Genomic DNA, 23,332 nt, shown 5'->3' with positions numbered 1-23,332 from the left:
GAATACTGAAATTGATAAAATACTGGGACATTAAATTCTTTTTTTTTTTTTTTTGACAGGCAGAGTGGACAGTGAGAGAGGGAGAGACAGAGAGAAAGGTCTTCCTTTTGCCATTGGTTCACCCTCCAATGGCCGCCGCGGCCAGCGGTGCTGCGGCCGGCGCACCGGGCTGATCCGAAGGCAGGAGCCAGGTGCTTCTCCTGGTCTCCCATGCGGGTGCAAGGCCCAAGCACTTGGCCATCCTCCACTGCACTCCCTGGCTACAGCAGAGAGCTGGCATCGAAGAGGGGCAACCAGAACAGAATCCGGCGCCACGACTGGGACTAGAACCCGGTGTGCCGGCGCCGCAAGGCGGAGGATTAGCCTAGTGAGCTGCGGCGCTGGCCATATTAAGTTCTGGTTTCAAATATAGATCATCAGAACAGACCTTCCTTCCTCCCCAGTTAACTTTACATAAACTAAATCTCACACAATTGGACTTCAAAATAAGTCTGTGCTAATAAAATCATGCATTGTCTACTCAAAATCCTGGAATTCCAATTAAGACTCAATTTAAAAATGGGATTCTGTCAGCCCTAAAGGCACTCGGATCTGGCTGAAAAGCCCATGAGAGTATTTCAGGCATGGAAAGCCAAGACACTCTGGCAAAAAGATCTCTGTGAGTGAGATCCCAGTGGAAAGAACAGGTCTTCAAAGAGGGAGGTGCCTTTCTCTGAAGGGAGGAGAGAACCTCCACTTTGACTATGACCGTGTCTAAACAAGATAAGAGTCGGAGAACTCAAGGGGCTTCCATAGCCTTGGAAACTCATGACTGGTGCATAGGGAGATTACTGATGCCATAAACAGGAGTGTCAATTTGTAAAGTCAACAACAGGAGTCACTGTGCACTTACTCCTCATGTAGGATCTCTGTCCTTAATGTGCTGTACATTGAGGCTTAATGCTATAACGAGTACTCAAACAGTATATTTCACTTTGTGTTTCTATGGGGGTGCAAACGATTGAAATCTTTACTTAATGTACACTAAACTGATCTTCTGTAAAAAAAAAAAAAAAAAGAAGAAGAAATTGTCAATTCCCAACTTGACTCTCACTGGGATTAAACATGACAATAGGTCTGATCTGATTTCATCATCATTTAAAAAAAATCATCTATTATTTTTCACTTTATGTTTCTGTGTGGGAGCAAACTGTTGAAATCCTTACTTAAGGTATACTAAGCTGATCTTCTGTATATTAAGATAATTGAAAATGAATCTTGATGTGAGTGGAAGGGGAGAGGGAGTGGGAAAGGGGAGGGTTGTGGGTGGGAGGGACGGTATGGGGGGGAAAGCCATTGTAACCCATGAGTCGTACTTTGGAAATTTATATTCATTAAATAAAAGATAAAAAAAAATGGGATTCTGCTGCTAGAAAGTTTTTTGGAGGGGTGGGGAGGAAAGCAAATGCTAAAAATGTCTGAGAGCTACTGTCTTCTTCTAAAAATGAAAAAGTCAGTCCCAGCGTCCTCGTGTTTCCTGAGTTCCAAACCAGAGATATTAAACATACACAGCACAAGTCTTGTAACTGGAGGAAAACATTACCTCTAGCCATGTCCTAATTTATGACTGGTTACGACTGGAGCATATCTCAGACCATCTGTTTGGACTGTATCATCTCACCCCCACAAATCACCAGCATTGCACAATTGCAGGCTGAACTGGTAACAGGGATTTCCCCTCTCAATTCCCTGTGCAAACACCCCAAGGACACAGCTGTGTGTCACAAAACTGATTTTCTCAAAGTCATCTCTCCTCCCAGTGCCACCTGCTAGACTGGCCTTACCCGGAGGAGCACATTTTCAGGCTGGTAAACACAGGCCGCAGACACTGCCCACTCTTCACTCTTACATTCCTGCCACTCACTATCCACTGCCCAACGTCTGCCACAGTTTCCCATGCTACCAAATGCTCACAAAGCGTTATTGTATCACAAGATTAAGATTTGCTCACATGCAGACATGGGTCCTGAATTCTCCTCCTGGCTGTCACTCTTGTTCTGTGTCACTGCCGCAGAGGCCAGTACGAGCAGAGACATCCATAGGAAGCTGCAGAACCTCCTCCACCATTGCAACTCTTGGGCTTGTGCTACTGTCCAAGTTTTTGCAAACGCCACTTGGACAAAAGTGACACATTCAGCTGGAATAACTACAGCAAGTGTGTATTGACCTGTAGAAGCGGCTCGAGGGAGTGGCTTGACCCACAGCACCCAGCACACCCCTGGCTGCAGAAAACAACACGTGCTGCTTTTCATCTAATCACAAGAGGCGACACCTGTTTCTCATCTCCTGTACTGAGACGAATAGTTCTGTGTTCAGTTTGTTTGCAACCCAGTGGCTGATTATATGGACTTGGAAGAATATTCCAATGTGGTCTTTAATCTTTTGGAACTGAAGATTAATCTGTAAAAATCAGTTCTCAGGCAGAAAGCTGTTAGTTCCACCAGCTGCTTCTCCCATGACCGCCTGAGGGACCAGCATCAGCAGTCAGTTACAAACTAGCCTGCTGTCTCCTCTGGTGTTTGCCATACACTGCATTTGGGTGGCGCTGTGGTCGCTCAGCACATCTTCCCATCCTAACTCCTCCAGAGGACTTTCAAGAAGCCATGCTGCCCTTTAACCCACTCTGTGCTTCTTCATTTCCTGGGCAAGGGCCTTCAGCAGTGTAGTAACTGAATATAAAAGCTCTGGCATCAGGCTGCCTGTGGCTGAATCTCTGTTTTGTCACTTGCCTGCTGTGTGACCCTGGGCAAGTTGCTTAACTTTGCTAAACCTCAACCTCTGCAGCAGCCAAGTGCAGATTAGCAACATCACCTACTTTATTGGGTGCTGTGAGAAGATAATGTGCAGTAACAACACAGCCTAAGCCTAGTGATGCATGGTCCGTATTATTTTTTTACAGATTAAGTGCATGCCTGTGTTACTGCCAGGGAGCAAGGATCAGCTGGCACAAAAGAGTGCCTGAGAAGCATGTACTGAACAAATGAATGGATGGGTCCACAAAGTATGAATCTTCTGCAGCATATGGACTTTCAGGAAATGTATGGGCTTCACTACCAATAGTAGGACTGGGTCCAAATCCTGGTCCTGCTAAACTTCAGGAAATCCCCTCTAATGCATGGCACCTGGGCTTCCTGGGAGGCAAACAATGAATGCAACCCCTTGAGGATGACTGTGGGGGTGAATTGGGGTCAGGCTGGCATGTCAGAGAGGTCTTGAGTAAAACCTCCTCCTTCCCAGGGAAGGCTTCTTTGGGTGTTGGGAGCTGGGCACAGTGTACTTTGCGGTTCTGTGAACACAGGCTGCTTTAGGAAGGAAGCAGATATATTCTTAGCCTAACACAGCCCAGGTTCTCATTCTGAGGGAATAGTATTAAAGCTGTGTGAATAGGGGTCTGTGAAAGAACTTCATCTCTAAGCTGGACAGCCAGGCAGAGAGAGTGTGAGGTGTGCTGTATTTTAAATATTTTGACAAAGGATAAGCTGAGGCCAGGGTAGAAGTTCTCTTTTCTGCCCTCTCTACCTCCCAGCCCTGACATTGGGAGACCTTAAAACAGTGCTTCACTGTCAGCAGCACACAGCAGTGGAGCTGCAGAGGAGAAAACTCTCTGCACTAAGCAGGTATCCATGCCTGATAAACGTGTAGGGTGTCAGGGAGAGCTTCCCAGAACGCTAACTGGGGAGCACTGGTGTGTAGGGAGGGAGGTGTTAAATGCATAGGGATGTAGGTAAAGGCAGGAGAGCCATGCAGGTGCTGCTTGGATTTCGGCTCAAGAACAGTTGCTGTCCAGCTGCAAGGCGAGTGGTGAGCTGAAGATCTGCACTTGTTAGCACCATCAGGCTTTGTCTCAGCTCTTGAGCTGAGGCCACACAAACAAAGCAAGGAATGCAAGTGTCACCATTTCTATCCATTGCAGGCCACCTCTAATACATCTTTGGTTTGGGGCTCTCTGTTGGGTTGGCCAAAATGAGTCTTCCCTCCAGATTCCTCCTCCAATCTCTTAATTCAGTCCAGTATCTTCTCTCTGGAGGGCACAACTGACCTGGGGTTTGGGAGGCATCATTCAGAAAGGACAGATCAACCTAACATGCATGGTAAGAACAGCTAAACAAAGATAGAAGTGGTCCATAGTGGTACAGTGGAACCACAGCCTGGATTGGCTACTTAAAATTTTATGTGAGAAAACTAAACACCTCACAATGTTTAGAAACCAGTGGTCGTGTTCCTATAACCCTCTGGAGAAAGTTGTCATAACTGATACTCCCTAGGGAAGGATGTCCCAGCAGCCAAACACTGATGAAGCAGGAAGTTGTTTTTGAGTTGGGCACTCCCCCAGGCACAGCATTCTCTAGTCAAGCTTCCTGGAGCTCTGCTTCTTCCACTGGAATTTGGGCTTTGTGGAGCGCTGTGTTGCTGCTGCCAGGCTCTCCTCAGACTCTGTACTTTCTGTTCCCTTCAACGTGGGATAAATGGCAATGAGTTTTCGTTATTGGTGATGCCTAAAATGTCAACAACTTGTTTTCCTAAAATTGTCAAATAAACAGAAGGGGGACAGTAAACAAAGGATCACTGAGAATATAATGAAGGGGAGCTGCTGATAGTGACATGCCATCCAATGACTTCCTGTTTATCACAACTGGCACTTGTACCACCCTGTGACAGACTTTGCAAGAGAGCCCTCTTTCATCACAGGATGTCGATTCTGAGTCCGAGATGTTGAGAATAAATCACAAGTCTTTAGCCTCCCTTAACTGTGAGAAATATTCTTTTTCTTTTTAGACATTTGCTAAGACAGGTACTAAGAAGACAGAGCTGGCCCTTCAATTATTAGAAAAAATAATTTCTTCTTTAAAAATAGTTTTATTTGTTTCTATATATTTGAGAGAAGAGAGAGAGAGAGATCTTTCATCCACTGGTTCACTTCCCAAATGGCTACGAAGCCATGACTGGGCCAGGCTAAAGTCAGAAGCCAAGAACTCAATATGGCTCTCCCACATGCGTAGCAGGGCCCCAAGTACTTGGGCCATCCTCTGCAGCCTCCTCAGGTGATTAGCAGAAACTGTATCAGAAGCAGAAGTGAGACTTGGTCCCAGGCACTCTGGTATGTGATGTGGGCATCTCAAAAGGCAGCTTAACCCATTATGCCACAATATCTAATCTCATTGTTTTCTTCATCAACTTCATGACCATCTTTGACTGAGTGAGGAGACTGATCAGTGTACTTCATGTGTCCAGGACTGAAGAATGGAAGGACACATGACTTTAGTGTAAACTCAGGAAATACTAGGGTTGGGTTGGTCACCCTTCCACCTCAAATCTCTGGAACAAAAGCCAGAGAATAAGCCGCAAGGGTCACCATCTCCATTAACTAGAATTCCTCCTCAAGCCCTTGTTGTCAATGTCTATACTGGTTCTTTAGCAAGCGTTTTTATAAATCCTGGGCATCTGTTTCATCAAGCATGTGCCAGCCACCAGGGCCAGAATGGTGAGCAACAGACCTGAAATCCTTGCCTTCTGATATTAATTTTAGTAGGAGATATTGAAAATGAACCAGTAACAGTTCTTTTTTTTTCATTTGACAGGTAGAGTTACAGACAATGAGAGGGAGAGACAGAGAGAAAGGTCTTCCTTCTGTTGGGTCACTCCCCAAATGGCCGCAACGGCCGGAGCTGCGCCCATCTGAAGCCAGGAGTCAGGAGCCTCTTCCAGGTCTCCCATGGGGATGCTGGGGCCCAAGCACTTGGGCCATCCTCCACAGCTTTCCCAGGCCATAGCAGAGAGCTGAATTGGAAGAGGAGCAGCATAGAACCGGCGCCCATATGGGATGCCGGCCCTGCAGGCAGAGGATTAACCTACTGTGCCATGGCGCCAGCCCCAACCAGTAACAAAATTAATACACAAGATACATTTAGAGTGGTAAGAATGAAGAAAACTAGAGTAAAAGAGGAACATGGTGTAGAGGGCCAACAAAAATAAAGTTGAATGAAAATGGGGATGGGAAAATGCAGGTGGCCTCTGGGCATGGGTGAGGGCTGGTTCTCATTGTGTGGCCATATTCTGCCATGAAACTCCAAAGAATCCAAAATGTCTCAATGAGAACCTGGCCTTCCTATTGTGTTTCCTCCTATGAAGTTAGAATATATTTTATTTAATGGTTTGCTAGCTTAATGCACACCATTTATCTATCTATGCACATTCTTGCAGATTTGATACTTGGTGAATATAACCTCAGGGAATGGGAAATCATTAGGAAAACTATTACACTGGATTCAAGAAGAATGACAGTCCAGCATAAGATCGTGCACCACTTCAACTCCTGTTCCTCATTACTGAGGCTGTATTGAGAACTCATGGGTATGTAGCTCATACCCATGAGCATAGTGGCCCCTCCCCCCAAGCCACATCCCTTCAGGTCCTGGGTGGGTCCAGAAAAGGTGAATCTGAAAGGAAGAGTTGCATGCAGGAAATTCCTGGAAGAGATCCAAGGACCCACATCTATGAAGGAGTGAAGGTTAGAAAACAGGTCACAGAAAACACTGGTCACAAACGAAAAGGTTACTAACTTCAACTTTAGATCTTCATTTGTCAAAAGACACTATTAACATAGTGAAATGCATGTATCTAACAAAGAAATCATGCCTAAAATTCTTCAAGAACTTCTGTAAGTCAATAACAAAAAGGGCAAACAATCACATATTTCAAAAACTATCAGAAGACTTCACCGGTACTTCATAAATTAGTCTATCCAAATGGCCAACAAGTACATGAAAAGATCTCCATGTTGTTAGTTACCAGAAAAATCAACTTAAAGCTAACATGGGATACCTCTATACACTCATCAGCATAGTTAAAATTAAGCAGTCAATATCAGGTGTTGACAAGGATGCGGAACAATGAGGGCTGTTGAACACTGCTAGTAGAAAAGCAAATGTTTTGCAATATCTACTAAAACTAAATATATCCCTATCCTATGGCCAGTAATTTCACTGCAGGCACATATCCAACAGATTGCCATTGCAATGTTATTTGTAAAGACTAGAACTAGAAACCACACATCCACAATGGAAGAGTTAAATTAACTAGTTTGCCCACATAATGGCACAGTACATAGCCAAAGCAACAGTATGGATAGATCTCACAGACATTGTGTTGAACAGCAGAAGCTAAGCAAGAAAGAATACATATTGTTTGATATGAATTTCAAAAACAAGCACAACTGGTCAAGAATTATGTTTCAAAATATTTTTCACCTCTTGACAAAGGGTAGCTATTGATTGGCAGGAGCATGAAACTGCCTCATGCGGGGCTGGAAATGCTACATATCTTGAACTGGGCAATTGTTTTGTGGGTGTTTACATATGTAAACATTCATGAAGCTATAAACATAATTTGGAATCTTTGGTGTATTATGATACACTCAAGAAATGGATTGCTTTAATAATAATAGGAAGAGTGGGAGAAAGGAGTTTAAGAGGTGGAGACTCATGGAAAAGGAAAAGAGAGAAAGGAAGAAGAGAAGAACAGAAGAAAGGAAAGAAGGAAGAGGAGAACAAGTCATTATCAGCTGTGATACCCTGAAGAGGACTCAGACAGAGAAATGAGAAAGAGACAAGTACCTAAAACAAGAGCAAACCTGGCCCAGACAACAGAAAGTTCAATGTGGAATGTGCTAAGAAAGGAACTGTAACTTGAGGCCACTCGTAGAGGTCCTGGAACAGTCTGGATTTTAATCTAAGAGCACTAGGAAGTAACTGGCCAGTTTTATGTAGCAGAATAAAGGGGGAAGAGAACATCTGGCTTTTCTAAACATCTGATTTTTCTAAAATCACTTTGGCTACTGGAGTAAAAAAACAATTGTATTATAAGAGGCAACAGCACATGCAAAGTCAGGTGATCATTCATGAGACTTGAGTTAAAAATTGGGAAGGCTGTTAGAAGCAGACTTATAACAAAGAAGCTGGACATCTTCCCTTTTGCTTCCTTTCCACACTTCTCACCCTGCTCTGTGCCCCAGAGAGGGCCTGTGGAGACATCTTCCAAAGGCTCCTTGCCCTCAGACTCCTGATTGGGCTCAGGAGATGAGAGGACGGAAGTTTGATGGGTATTGATGGATTCTGACCCTGTCCCTGATGTGTCTCCACAGGTTGACTGAGACTTACAGCTCCTGCCAGGCAACCCTTTCCCTCAGCTTTGTCATTTGGGCTCTGATCACTTCTCCCTCTCTTGTCCCCTCAGATTTTCCTACACCTTTGTAAAGATTCCCTTAATTTACTCCTCCCTCATGACCTCGCTTGAGTGTGCCAGCTACTTCCTGCTGAGAGACTGAGTGATATATGAACTCCATGCAGTATTAAAACAGACCAGTGGTGGTATAGCAGGATGACCCACAGAAGGACAATGGCTATCTTTCATGCCTCTATTAACTAAAGGACGTTTTTTTAATATATTCAAAGATTTCCATCCACAATAGAAGTATTATGTTTTAAAAATCATGATCCAATTATCTGGAATATTTGTTCATAAGCAAAATTTGCTTCTGAGACAAGATTGCATAAAAGAATATACTTAATGCTTTCAAGACCTCAATAGCACTTCTCACAATTGAAGTTAATTTTTATGCCCATCTTCCTTATTAGATTCTAAGCTCCATGAAGATAGTCCATGGAGAAGGTCCACAAAGAAGTCCCCCATTGCCTGCCTTATACTGTAGAATAATACATAGACATTGATTTAATACATGAGTATTGTTACAGGGCAGAACTGAGAAAAGAATAAAGAATATAGTATTTAGAACTGAGTGGGAATCCCAGCTCTTCCAATTACCATTGGCTGTACATTCTTACACATATAATTTCTCAGACTTCAATTTCCATATAAAAGTATATACAGTCAGGATAAGAATTTCTTCCCTCTCTAATACATGTGAAGATAAATAAATATGAAAGTAAATAATACAGTAAATGAAACATCCAGGATTATGAGATACTGTTATTATTATAATAAAAATTGTATCAGGAAAGATAAGTCTATGCCTGGTTTTTAGGCAGCACACATCAGCTTTTACAGAGCATGGGAAGATGTCATGAATTTAACAACTTTCATTTAAGAATGATTCAGTTCAAGTGACCACAAACCTTGGAATCTATTAATATAAATCCAGGTGTTAAGGAATTCAGACAGCTAGTGCAAAACACGACAAAATAACATGTTTCTATTCTCCCTGGCTCCTGAAGCAGTAAAGCAAGGCGTGAGGCTGACAGATACAATCATTTCAGGAGCAAGGTGTGCCATCAGCCTTCCTTAACTCTATCACATCCAAGATACCCTTTGTTTACAGACCATATAAGAAAGAGTTTGGGGGGACAAAAAAGTAGTGAATTCACAGAAAACAGAGGATGAGTCCAATAATGAAGAACATTCTTTTAAAGATTTATTTATTTGAAAGGCAAAATTACAGAGAGGGAGTGAGACAGAGATCTTCCATCTGCTGGTTAACTCCCCAAATGGCCACAACTGGCAGCACTGGGCCAGGCTGAAGCCAGGAGCCAGGAATTTTTTCCAGGTCTCCCATGTCGGTGGCAGAGGCCCAACCACTTGGGCCATCTTTCAGTATGTTCCCAAATCATTAGTAGGGAGCTGGATTGGGAGTGGAGCAGCCAGGGCTCCAACCAGCACCTTTATGGGATGCCAGCAAAGCAGGCAGCAGCTTAACCTGCTATGCCACAATGCTAGCCCCTGAAATTAATTTTTTTAGGCACTCTGAAACTAATACCATATCTAGATATTATGTATGAACATGATTCATATCTATGTAAAAATAAGCCCTCTCAATGTTAAATGAACATCAACTATTAAGTATGAATTTCCTAGTGTGAGGGTATCATCAAAAAGTTCATGGATAGAAAAATACATGAGATTGGCACTGTGGAGCAGCAGGTAAAGCCTCCGCCTGCAGTGCCAGCATCCCAAGGGGCACCGGTTCAAGTTCTAGCTGCTCCACTTCCAATCCAGCTCTCTGCTATGGCCAGGGAAAGCAGTACAAGATGGCCCAAGTCCTTGGGCCCCTGCATCTGCATGGGAGACCCTGAAGAGGCTCCTGGCTCCTGGCTTCAGATTGGTGCAGTTGCAGCTGTTGCAGCCAATTGGATAGTGAACCAGCGATGGAGGACCTCTCTCTCTCTCTCTCTCTCTTTGTGTGTGTGTGTGTGTGTGTATGTGTGTATAACTCTGACTTTCAAATAAATAAATAACTCAAAAAAAGAAAAAGAAAAATACATATGATTTCAGAATTTTTTGCGACAAACTTTGATTCTATTTTCCGTTAACTTTTTGAAGCCCCTTTTATTGGGGTTATCCAACAGAAACAGAAGGATGGGTATAACGATAGGTAGATAAATGGATAGATGATAGATATAGAGTTATAGAAATAACTCTTCTGTAGAGATACATATACATATACATGTATATATATGTGTGTGTGTGTGTGTGAGAGAGAGAGAGAGAGATTTATTTCAACGAATTTGCTCATGCAATCATGGAGACTGGTAAGAGCAAAATATGCAGACTGGGCCTGCAGACTGGAGGTTGGGAAAGAGTTGATGCTGTGCTTCAGGTCTGAAAGTTACATGCTGTAGAATTCCTTCTTGCTCTGAGGAGGTCAGTTTTGTTCTATTCATATCTTTAACTGATTGTATGAGGCCCATCTGCATGTGCAGGACAATTTGCTTTACTCAAAAAACATCATTTCAATGTTAATCTCATCCAAAAGAGTGAACAATGTTAAAATATCTGGGCACTGATAGGTATAAATTTTTATAAATTTGCAAATAATGATTGTGTATATTCATGTAGTACATTGTGGTGTTTTAATCTGTGTATACAATAAAGAAAAATTCAAGTCCATTAATACATCCATTCCTTCACCAATTTGATATTTAATCTTATTTTCATATGTCATTACCCATACCTAAATTTTGGCTATTGTAAATAGCTCTATAATGAATAATATCATGCATAAAGTCCTACATCTCAGATTATACCTTTAAGGTAAGTGACTAGAAATATCACTTGTTCTAAAGATATGCACATTTTGAGCATATTGTCCTATCACTTTACACACTGTTATCAGAAGTTAAGTTTCTACTGTTGAAATCCTTACTTAAGGTATACTAAGCTGATCTTCTGTATATTAAGATAATCGAAAATGAATCTTGATGTGAATGGAAGGGGAGAGGGAGTGGGAAAAGGGAGGGTTGTGGGTGGGAGGGATGGTATGGGGGGGGAAGCCATTGTAACCCATGAGTCGTACTTTGGAAATTTATATTCATTAAATAAAAGATAAAAAAAATAAAAAAAAATTAAAAAAATAAAAAAAAAAGAAGTTAAGTTTCTATTTCCCTTGAGATTGGGAACTCAGAATGTGGAGATTTTAAAGGACTATTGGAAATTCTGAATCTCCAGTAGTTTTTTTTTTTATTTTTTTTATTTTTTATTTTTTTATTTGAAAGGCAGAGTTACAGAGAGGCAGAGGCAGAGAGAGAAAGAGGTCTTCCTTCCGCTGATTCACTCCCCAGCTGGCCACAACGGCCAGAGCTGTGCTGATCTGAAGCCAGGAGCTTCTTCCGGGTCTCCAACACGGGGGCAGGGGTCCAAGGACTTGGGTCATATTGTTCTGCTTTCCCAGGCCATAGCAGAGAGCTGGATCAGAGTGGAACAGCAGGGTCTTGAACCAGCGCCCATATGGGATGCTGGCACTGCAGGCAGAGTCTTTACCTGCTATACCACAGCACCAGCCCTCTCCAACAGTCTTTTAAAAATCTCTACATTTGCAAGTGAGAATTTGTGCATAATTATTGCTGCATGTTTATCTATTAGATTATTACTAAGATTTTATATTTTCTCAAATGTTTATGTCAGAAATATTTTGTGAATTGCTCATTAATGCTTTTTTCCAATTTTTGTCTATAAAGTTTGCCTTTTTCTTATTGGTATTTAAGAGTTCTTTATACCTAAGAGCATAATTCCATTGTCTCATATTTGCTGTAAATATTCTTTCTTTTTTGTTCTTTATCATGTGAAAACTAGCCTACCATTAGAAATTTCATTTGGTTCAATCTAACAATTTTGTTTATGGTATTCTTGGCTAGGTAGTTAAATCTAACAATCTTTACCTTCATGGTTTCTGCCCTTAGAGACTACTTACTCATTCTGTATGCATGTACCAAAGTATCTGTTGGAATGTAGTTTATTTCCTCACTTGTATGCCCAAACTAAATTATCTAATCCAATAGACATTTTTCATTCAAAAACTTTAGTTTCTAACATCCATACTGATGTATACAAGTTTTAATACTTGACCAGTGTCCTTAAATTTCATGCTGTCATCAAATACTAAACACAGATCCAAAAATTACTATGTCCGTACTATCTCTGAAATTCTTATGTTCTTTATTTCTTCTGCTACTACCCAAATACAGGCCTTCATCCTCTCTCATCTGGTCTAAGATTCAGCAAAATGAGGTCCAAAGGCCAAACCCAAATAGCTGCATGCTTTTATAAATAGAGTTCTACTGAAGCAAAGCAGCATTTGTTCATTAACGTGTTTTCTTTGGCTGCTTTCATGCTGCAATACAAAGCTGAGTAGCTCTGATGGAGAATATATGACTCAAGAAGCCAAAGATAATTATCTTCTGGCCCTTTAAAGAGAAAGTTTGCCAATCTGGTCTAACACAATAACCCCCAACTAGCGACCTCAACTTCATTCACCACATCCCTAAAAAGTATTCTTTTAAAATATTGATCTACTGATGTCACTTCCACACTCAAAAATATCTGATGACCCACCCTTGCTCAAAGAATTCAGAGTTTGTTGTGATTTGCCTACAATTGACTCTCCTCGCTTACCTCTACCATCCTGGAGTGCCCATGGTTCCCAGAGAACAGTGTCCAGCCATGTCGCGTGTCCGTGTATCTTTCCTAATGCTGTTGGTTCTTCTGCAGTACTCTCTCTTCTTCCACTTATCAAAATTCTGTTTATCCTTCAAGATGCCTCTCAAATGTTACCATTTAAGGGAATTTTCCCTCATTCCCTTTCTCCAATCACAGTTGGTCTCCCTGGGCTTTCAGGCACTGTTCTTGATTCCCTGTTAAGAAGCAGAAACATGGTCTGCTTGGCTTATAATTTGTGTGTATGCATGTCTTTCTCAGGCTACTTCCCCTATCAACCCAAATCACAACTTTTTGAGAATGGGAACTAAGCTTTCCTCTTAAAAATTCCAAGGAAATCCAGTTTCTAGCATACAATAGATGATGGTACTGAAGTAGGCAGGCATACAGGTTAAAATTGATCAGATTAGTGAACTGGAAGACCATGCCTTCACCACACCCCTGTGTGGCCTCATTCCCCTACCTGGCCACACCTGGGTGCCCACCAGCCAATCAGGTTAATTAGCCACTCCCCTTTGGAAGTGGGTTAAAAGCCGGAACATGGAGTGGCCCGGCCGGTTCTTTTTCCCTGGCCTCTTCCTAGGAAGGGGCTTGCTGTAGCCCCGCGCCTCCATCTAGGAGGCTTCCTGGCCTAGATGCTCATCCACGTGGCTGCTTCCTGGTGCTTGGTATGAACCCCTATTCACCTCTCTCTCTTAAATAAGCTCTCACTCTCCTATGCATCTTTCTCACTAAATAAAAGCTTAAAACGTACCATGCTGCCTCATTTATCTGTGCCGGTATTTAGAATTCTTCTCTAAATATTAGCCAAGAACCCTCTTGGGTTTATTAATATCCGGGATTTAGTAATAAGCCCAAGAGGGTTCTTGCCTTGTCATAACATAGCTACATTTATTTGGCATATAACAGGTACATTTATTTAGCACCAATTTGGGACTACACTCAGGCACTACACTCAGGAGATCATATGTAGTATCTCTAATCCTTACAGATAGGTGAGTTAGTTATCCCGTTTCACAAATGAAAAAACTGAGGATCACAGAGGTTAACCGATTTGTGTAAGACTATATAATAGTTAAGGATGCAGCCTAAATTTCAGCCCAAGTATATCTGACTCCGCGCCCTGTTCATATGTCCAGAGCAATTCTAAAACACAGGTGAGCAACTCAGAGGGCTGTTCCTCTATTGATCACTGTGCAGGCACAAGGAATGAAAATATCGTGCTCCTTCCCTTGCCAAAACAAGCACAGACACGTGGAAACAATTGTACTTGTTAAAAGTGAAAATATTGCATTTGTTCATTTTATGTGATCAAATAGGAAATTGATTTATGGATCAGTGAAATTGAAAGATGAGTACCTACCAAATCTAGCCATAAAAGGAAATATTCTGGGTCATATGCGTATTTTATTCATCTTGACAGTAGTGGTGTAAGTATTTATGATACTACTTCATAGTAAATATGCCTAATTCATGACAACTAGGTAATTTGAGACCCAGTTTGGGAATTTGCTCAAGTATTTTTCTATTAAAGCTATGCTTAAGTGGATTTTGTTTTAAAAATTGTGAGGTTTTTACAGTAATAACATGAAAGTGAACCCTATTATACTCTAAGGGCATTATCTATTGCTACTACGACTACTTCTAAGACAAGTGCACTTGATTTTGTGGAAGTAAATTTACCAACCTATCCATGTTATATGTCATTTGACCTGAATACAAAAAATGCCACATTGGGGAGTTGTTTTATGTAGAAAAATATTATCCCCTTGATCTTTTTAAAAGTAAAAATCATCCTGTGCTAGAGGTTTTGTAATCTAAAGATTACACTTTCTTAAGTGAACAATGTTTTCCCTTTTAAAAGAAATCATTGGTTCTTATAGGAAAATCCTCTTTTTATATTATAGATCTCATTTACATTTGGAGTTATGAAAAGAAACAGGATTTTAAGTGATTTAAATCTTAATGAAGACCATAGATCTGACTCTCCCACCAGCTGTGAGGGGAATTGGTCTCTGTTTCAAATGTACTGTTTGCTATTTACAAAAGAAAGTAGAGAACATAACCTTTGGCTTCCCTGAAAAGCCTCACATAAAGGATTTGGCTGTGATTTAGGGGTGCACAGCAAGGTGTGGTCACAAGAGTTTCTCACCCTGCTCATATTCATGAGTAGTTATTAGTCATATAAACCCCTGAAATCCTCCTTGTTCTCATAATTCACATCCTGGATACCAAAAAGGGAGAACAGGAGCAGGGAAAAACCCTATTTTGAATTCACAACAGACCTTAAAACTAAGAAAAGTCTAGCGATCCCTCTTCTGCTTGTGGAGAAACAGGATACCCACAAGGCTGCTGCTACCCCTAGTTACCATTTCTTCATCTGGGGGCTTTTCTGCTTGAGAGTGCCTTGGAATTTCTAATCAAGGTCAATCCACCAATATCTTAGGAAAGCACCAGGAATTATCTTGGAATTTCAACATTGATTCATGAGATGCGGGCAACTTTCACATTTGAGCTCCTGGAATTTGGGCTATGGTAAGGTTTTTGTATCGTATGTTATGCATGCAGCTGATTAAGCTGATTACAAAGATATGCAATAGTACTGAAAAGTGAAACTGATGATCATACACCTGTAACTTTTTGTCCACTGGCTGCACCATACCAACTTCAATAAACAACAAATTGATGCACGAATAAATCTGGTCTTTTTTGTCTAAAATTTTTATTTCTGTTTCTATTTTTTATTATTTTAAAGCTTATCAACTGTTCTTTTTAATTCTTGAATTTTTAGTGTTCTAGAAGTTCCAGAGGATGAAAAGCTCAAGAAAGAATGCCCCAGCTATTGTATGTATTTGGTAAGTAAACCAGTAGATGAAAGATTCTCTGTGAATGTGTGTGTGTGTTTCAAATAAAATGAAAACAAATTTTAAAATCTGAGAATGAGAAAAAGGGAGCTATTTCTAGGTCTACTAAGATGCATTCCATAGTGCAGTATGTACTTTCCCCATCTCAGTGCCCGTATTTTAGCCTTTATAAGTGCCCTTCCCTCTGTCTTTGAGACACACATGACCTCCACTCCCGAAAATTACTACAACACAGCAGCAACATTTACTATGGGCCTTCACGGAAAATGAGTACTATGAAAACACCACAGTCGGGCCAGAGCTGTGGCGCAGTAGGTTAATCCTCTGCCTGTAGTGTCAGCATCCCATATGAATGCTGGTTCAGGTCCCAGCTGCTCCACTTCCGATTCAGCTCCCTGCTATAGCTTGGGAAATCAGGGAAAGTCCTTGGGCCCTTACACCTGCATGGGACACCCAGAAGATCCAGAAGCAGCTCCTAGGTTCCTGGCTTCGGATTGGCCTGGCTCCAGCCATTGTGGCCACTTGGGGAGTGAACCAGCAGATGGAAGACCTTTCTCTCTGTCTCTCCCTCTCATTGTCTGTAACTCTACCTCTCAAATAAATAAATAAGACATTAAAAAAAAAACAAAGTAAACTTATCTTTTGATTCCATTTTCCATAAGCTTTCTGCATTCCCCTAGTATTTTGGCACCTAGCTATTTTGATCATTCAATCAAGTCATCAAGATTTTGACTTCAACGTTCACTACTCCCTTCACTTGGCAAAATCCAACTTATGCTTTAAGGCTCAGCACGGTCATCATTCCCTCCAAGTACCTTTCTAAGATTCACCACCTTTTCGGCCCCTACTCCATTCCATTCTCTCAGCACTGTGCTCCCATAGCGTCCTGGGCATTCCTGTCTCTGTCTGTTAATGTGTCCATCTCACTGCAGTGTGGTCTGCTCTGGGCCAGGGATCCATGTTAAGCATCCTTCTCTCCCAGCAGCTACCACAGTGAATGGCTTAGAGCTAGAATACGAAGTGTTTGTTGAACTTCATGTGCATATTTGAATTAGTTATTCCAGTTTATTTCTTATCTCCCTTCTCAGTGTCCCTGCTCTACAAGAGTGAGTAAGATGTGTATCTGATTATCTGAATGTCTCTAATGTTTCATGCAGAAGAGGACTTTATAAATCTTTGTTGAATGAGCAAATGAATGTGTCGTGACCTTAGCTTCTGCCACAAATTGTATTGTGCAGCAGAAATGGGAACATAAAAATTCCATCTGTGAAAGTATTTTTCTTATTTACAACCTTTTTTTGTTTTGTTTTTAAATTCACTGTCAAGAGGATACTGTCGATTTCCTTTCTTTGGTTTTCATGGTTATAGAACATCTGTTGGGGCCTTAAAAGAAAATACACCTGTGGTTAATGGTGGGGAAGCAATGGAAGAGCGTTACAGATGTTTTTAACAAACTTTGATTTTTAAGTGTCTAGGGAAAGTCATCAATGAGCTGTAGCTCAAGTAAAAACAAAACTCTTCCCCAGTGTTGATTTTCTCATTTGTTCAATTATTCATGGTATCAGTCAACAGCACTTGTTCAGCATCACCTCTGGATCAGGTGAGGCTTTGTGCTAGGGAAACTTTTCATAGGGAAACAGAGGTGTAGGGTAACAGACCCTTGCCATCCAGGAGTTGAAACCCTAGTGGGAAATTGATAATTAAACCAACAACTCCCATGCTGTGTGGCAAGTGCTGGGGTAGCAGTAAGCACATGAAGTTATCTGCTCTGGAAATTGTCTACTTTCCTGAAAGAGCTGGGCCACAGTGGAAGTGTGAGCATCTCTGGCTATGTGAGGCTCATGTTTGCCTTGAGTAATATAGTACTGTCTGTGGGTAACATGGGCTAATGACAAAGTGGGCAGGAGAGAAGTCACAGAGGGTCTTCTACATTAAAAGCACAGTCCAGCACCATGGCTCACTCGGTTAATCCTCCTTCTGCAGCACCAGCATCCTATATGGGCACCTGTTCTAGTCCTGGTTGCTCCTCTTCCAGTCCAGCTCTCTGCTGTGGCCCAGGAAGGCAGTGGAGAATGGCCCAAGTCCTTGGGCCCCTGCACCCGCATGGGAGATCAGGAGGAAGCACCTGGCTCCTGGCTTCAGATTGGCACAGCATCGGCCGTAGTGGCCATTTGGGGAGTGAAACAACAGAAGGAAGACCTTTCTCTCTGTCTCTCTCTCTCTCGCTCTCTCTCTCTCTCTTTTTTTTTTTTTTGACAGGCAGAGTGGACAGTGAGAGAGAGACAGAGATCTCTCTCTCTCTCTCTCTTTTTTTTTTTTTTTTTTTGACAGGCAGAGTGGACAGTGAGAGAGAGACAGAGAGAAAGGTCTTCCTTTTGCCGTTGGATCACCCTCCAATGGCCGCCGCGGCCAGTGCACTGCGCTGATCCGATGGCAGGAGCCAGATACTTATCCTGGTCTCCCATGGGGTGCAGGGCCCAAGCACTTGGGCCATCCTCCGCTGCACTCCCGGGCCACAGCAGAGAGCTGGCCTGGAAGGGGGGCAACCAGGACAGAATCCGGCGCCCCGACTGGGACTAGAACCCGGTGTGCCAGCGCCACAAGGCAGAGAATTAGCCTAGTGAGCCGCGGCGCCGGCCCTATCTCTCTCTCTCTCTTTCACTGTCTAACTCTATCTGTCAAATTAAAAAAAACACACATGTTGGGGCTGGCGCTGTGGCGCAGCTGTGGCGCAGCGAGTTAGAGCCCTGTCCTGAAGCACCAGCTTCCCATGTGGACGGTTCTAGTCCTGGCTGCTCCTCTTTCCATCCAGCTCTCTGCTATGGCCTGGGAAATCAGTGGAGGATGGCCCAAGTCCTTGGGCTCCTGCACCCAGGTGGGAGACCCGGAAGAGGCTCCTGGCTCCTGGCTTCGGATCGGCAGAGCTCCTGCCTTTGTGGCCATCTGGGGAGTGAACCAGCGGATAGACCTCTCTCTCTGTCTCTACCTCTCTCTGTAACTCTGTCTTTCAAATAAATAAAAATAAATCTTTAAAAGAATAAATAAAAGCACATATTTCCATGCACTGAGTGTGGTCTAGGGCATCTCAAGTCCTCATGTGCAAAGGAACTTTCTGGGGAGCATACTACACAGGCAGAGTTCAGTTCACAGTATTGAGCCCTTGAGTTTCTACATGTGTAGCAGGTTCCCAGGCAAGGCTGATGCTGCACATCCATGGACCACACTTTGAGTAACAAGAGCACAGACAAATGAGCTTTCAAAGGTGAACACACCTACTTGTCGAATCCCACCTCTAACATTTATATGCTTGGTCCTTGGTGAATTGCTTTTGCTTTCTGACTCACAGTTTGCAGCATTTGTAAAAGTGGTTAGTGTGGCCACATCCTGGGTTTGCTGTAAGGAGTCAGTGAGAGGGTCTGCCACAGTTACTCTTAATAATCATTAGTAGCTATCATTTGGCAGATTTTACATTTTCCCTCAAATATATTTGAAAAGTGTCCGAAAAAAATCAATTTCTCCTATATTCAAACAGGATCCTTTATACTTGTGGTCACTGTTCTCTGTTTTTCTCCACCGGGACTCATTGTCTGTCTGGGATTTCTTTTCTATTCTCAGCACCTCTCAATGTAGTATCTGATGCTATTCATGAACTCAAGGGCTTGTTTATCTGGGTTATTAATGAAGTTGTTAAGTGAAGCTGGAAGGAAAAACCAGGAACATCCAAGTCTCTGCCTCGCCATAAATCACCTCCCTGAGCTGAGGCAGCTTCTGCAGCTTGTCAGTTCCTATCATCCCGCATATCTCCATGAATTTGAATGAATTTCATGATTAAAGTTTCATGAGACACCACATCAAACATCCTCTAAACCTCAAGGTCTAACATGTCAATAGCACTTGCCTTTGTCTTCTCATCCTGCAGCTTTATCACCAAAAAGCATGCAGGTGTACCTTGCAAGATGTGCTTTTTCCTATAAGCACTCCACCACTGAATCCCCATAAAGCTGTTATCTCCTCAGTGTTGAGCAGCTTGCGTTCAGCCTCGGCTCGCCACCTGACAGGTGACCAGCTGGCTCTACATATAATGTATGCTTTTTCCCTCAGTAATAAATCTGGCAGCCGTATGTATGCCTGACAACTTGCCCATGGCTCCAGTCACCTGCATATTCATGCTGCCGGACCTAGGTTGGCATTTCCCCATCTTCCTCTCATACACAATCACCCCCTCCCTCTTGCAGCCATTTGCTACCAGAGCCACAAAAACAACTTTGCAATGACTCCGACCATCCTGGACTTACTGTGACACAACAGAGGCATAGGCCCACTATCTTTTGAAAATGAAAAGATAGGTTTCCTCTGTGGAATCTGCAAGGCTTTCCACCATGCAAACACATCTGCATGTTAACATCATCAAATGTGTGTTCCTTGGTCCTCTCTAAACCATTCAAGATCAACAGACTAAAAAGCCAGGACCTCAAACTCTTGAAAGCTGAATGGGACCCCATAGAAAAGATCAAAGAGATGTCAAAATCCACAACTAGATTATTCCACACTGGTATGCACTCAACTCATATTTTAAAGAAAACTCATCATTTTCCCCATAAGGGAGACTTTAATACAAAGATAGCTCATTAGGTTTGCAAGTTTGGTACAACTTTCCTGAAAAAGAGCTGTGTGATTTGCAGAAAGGAGCTGGGATGTGCAGAATTTTTGGCAGAGATACAGTTTAAAAGCTTGAAAAGGAAGGGCTATTGACTCATTCTTTCTCATTTGGAGAACCAAGAATCTCAAGGCCAAATATGCATCCAATTTTTTGTCTTAATGTTTTTTTATATCCTTAAATCAGGAAGAGATAGAAAATTAAACATTTTTCCTCAAATTGGACACAGTCTCCAACAGAAAGCCTGTAGCTACCCTCTTTTGCATTCTTACATAAGTTCTTTCTTTCCAAGAATATATACACATACATGTGACTTCATGCACATAGTCACATGTACACACTCACCCTTCTCTGATGTCCCATCATCATCTACACCTGTAATTACCTGTAGAATGGCCCGTACCCTAAGTAGCTCTTTAATTTAATCTTAATTGAAACTTACAAATTAAAAATCCAAGTCATTAATCACATTAACCATATTTTAGTAGCCACAGGTGGCTGGTTGCTACTGTAGTTAACAGTGTAGCTTCATCATCACAGCGTTCTACTGGCTAGTATTCACTTACGCAGTGTGTGTCATGTGATAAACACTTAAGAAGTACATGTTAGCTACTTAATTGAGTGACTGTATACTGCAGTTTTCCTAAACAGAGTTTTCCTCTCATCTTTTTTTTTAATCTTCTCTTCAAATTGCCTATTTATGTAAGGATAATTGAAGTTAAATTCCCTACCTCACATAATAGAACTCATAGGACTTGGCATATGTTTAAATGTTTTTTAAACATTTGGCATATGTTTAAATGTTGATTTGGCATATGTTTAAATGTTTTTTAAAAAATCAGAAACTAATAAAACAAAATATAGGATAAGTATTATATGAATTTGAGATGGGGGAGAATTTTCTAATCCAGAGATAAGATTTACAGATTTGTGTGTAAATTTCAAATTTCTATGAAATAAAATAATTGACTAATAAACATATTTTATTTGGTGGTAAGAGATTAAAACCTTTAGTATCTTAAGAATTGTTTAAGTCAGCTTTAGAGAAAACATCCCAGTAGAAAAATGGGCAGACTGTAAGAATCAATTCACAGAGTACAAGTAATCATCTTATTCATTACAAATGCCTACTACTAATCAAAGAAATGCAAATAAAACAACAATAAGACAGGCCTGTCTGATAAAGATTCAAAAATTCTCCAGTAGTTAGCAATGACAAGGTTATTGGGAAACAGACATATAATCTTGATGTTCTGAATTGTAAATTTATGTGGCCTTTAGGGAGGGCATTCTGGCAGTTTCAAACCACAAATTTAAATACATACACATTTTCATCAGCAGTTCCATTTCTGGAAAATTGGCAGCAATACTCAGACAAATGCTTAGACAATTATATAGCTGGAAGTTTGATGTGCATCATTTGTAAAAGGGAAAAATAGTTACATCTGAATGTCTATCAACAGGTTCCACCTATGTGATAGAATATTGTGTAACTAGTTTTATAAAAATCAGTTTATGTTAATGAAATAATACATGTTCATTCAAAAATACAAGAAACAAGAATTTATATGCTAAATATAAATGTTGATTTGGCATATGTGTATTAACGATGTGCATTAACATAAGAGTGCTTCAAAAAGTTTGTGGGAAAATGGGATTAAAAGATAAGTTATTTGGGGGCAAATGTATACATTTTTTATGATATGAAGTTTCCAAAAAAAATCTTTGTAAAGGTTTTTTAAATTTGTTTAAGAGAGAGGGAGAAGGGCTGGTGCTGTGGCACAGTGGGTTAAAGCTGTGGCCAGCAGCGCCGGCATCCCATATGGGCACCGGTTTGAGTCCTGGCTGCTCCACTTCTGATCCAGCTCTCTGCTTTGGCCTGGGAAAGCATGGAAGATGGCCCAAGTCCTTGGGTCCCTGCACCCGTGTGAGAGACCCAGAAGAGGTTCCTGGCTCCTGGCTTCGAATCAGCCCAGCTCTGGCCATTGTGGTCATTTGGGGAGCGAACCAGCGGATGGAAGACCTCTCTCTCTCTCTCTCTGGCTCTACCTCTCTCTGTAACTCTTTCAAATATATAAAAATAAATCTTAAAGAGAGAGAGAGAGAGACTCCCATCTACTGATTTATTCCCCAAATATCCACAATAGCTGAAGCTGGGCTAGGTCCAAAGCTAGAATCCAGGAAGGCAATCCAGGTCTCCCACATGAATGTCAGGTACCAACTACTTGAGACATCACTACTGCCTCTTAGGGTCTACATGAACCAGAAGCAAGAGTAAGAAGACATAGTCAGAGGTGGGTATTGAATTCAGACACAATAATATGGGATATGGGCATCCTAATTGGTGAATTAGCTCCTAGGCCAAATGAATACCCTTCAGAAACTTTAAAGATGCCACATGTGGATAGTTTTCAAACAATTTTGTACCAAAATAAACTTGTCTTTCAATTCCATTTTCCATGAATTTTTGGAAGTACACTCATCTGTTTACACAAATAGAGATACAGATATAACATATAATGAGGGCTTATTGAGTGCTGATCTTTATTCTAACTACCTTATATATTAACTCATATGATCTTCACATGTAGATAATGCTATTATCTCTGCTTTACAAATATGAAGCTGTACCATGGAGAGACCATTAACATGAAATCCCTTAGCTAACAAACAGCAGAATCAAGGTGTGATCCAGGGAGTCTGACCCTGGAGTTAGACATGTCTTCACCCACCATGTCCATCCAAGTAGTGTGTGCGTGTGTGTGCGTGCGCATATGCACATAGGTAAAGACATAGATTCCCTGTTGTTAACATTTGTTAGGTGGTTGGA

General features: G+C 41.6%; 1 protein-coding gene across 1 annotated transcript in view; it reads right to left on the bottom strand.

Annotated features, from left to right (window-relative positions):
* NCKAP5 (NCK associated protein 5) overlaps positions 1 to 13,330 on the bottom strand; it is a 1,120,879-nt gene extending 1,107,549 nt beyond the window's left edge. The window contains exon 1 of the mRNA XM_051849622.2: positions 12,940 to 13,330. The gene's annotated coding sequence lies outside the window, so the exon portion shown is untranslated. The remainder of the gene's footprint in view (positions 1 to 12,939) is intronic.
* Positions 13,331 to 23,332: the final 10,002 nt, after the last annotated feature.

The sequence above is a fragment of the Oryctolagus cuniculus genome, chromosome 3 (assembly GCF_964237555.1).
Source record: "Oryctolagus cuniculus chromosome 3, mOryCun1.1, whole genome shotgun sequence".
Lineage (NCBI taxonomy): Eukaryota > Metazoa > Chordata > Mammalia > Lagomorpha > Leporidae > Oryctolagus > Oryctolagus cuniculus.
This window is presented reverse-complemented; position numbering and strand designations above follow the sequence as displayed.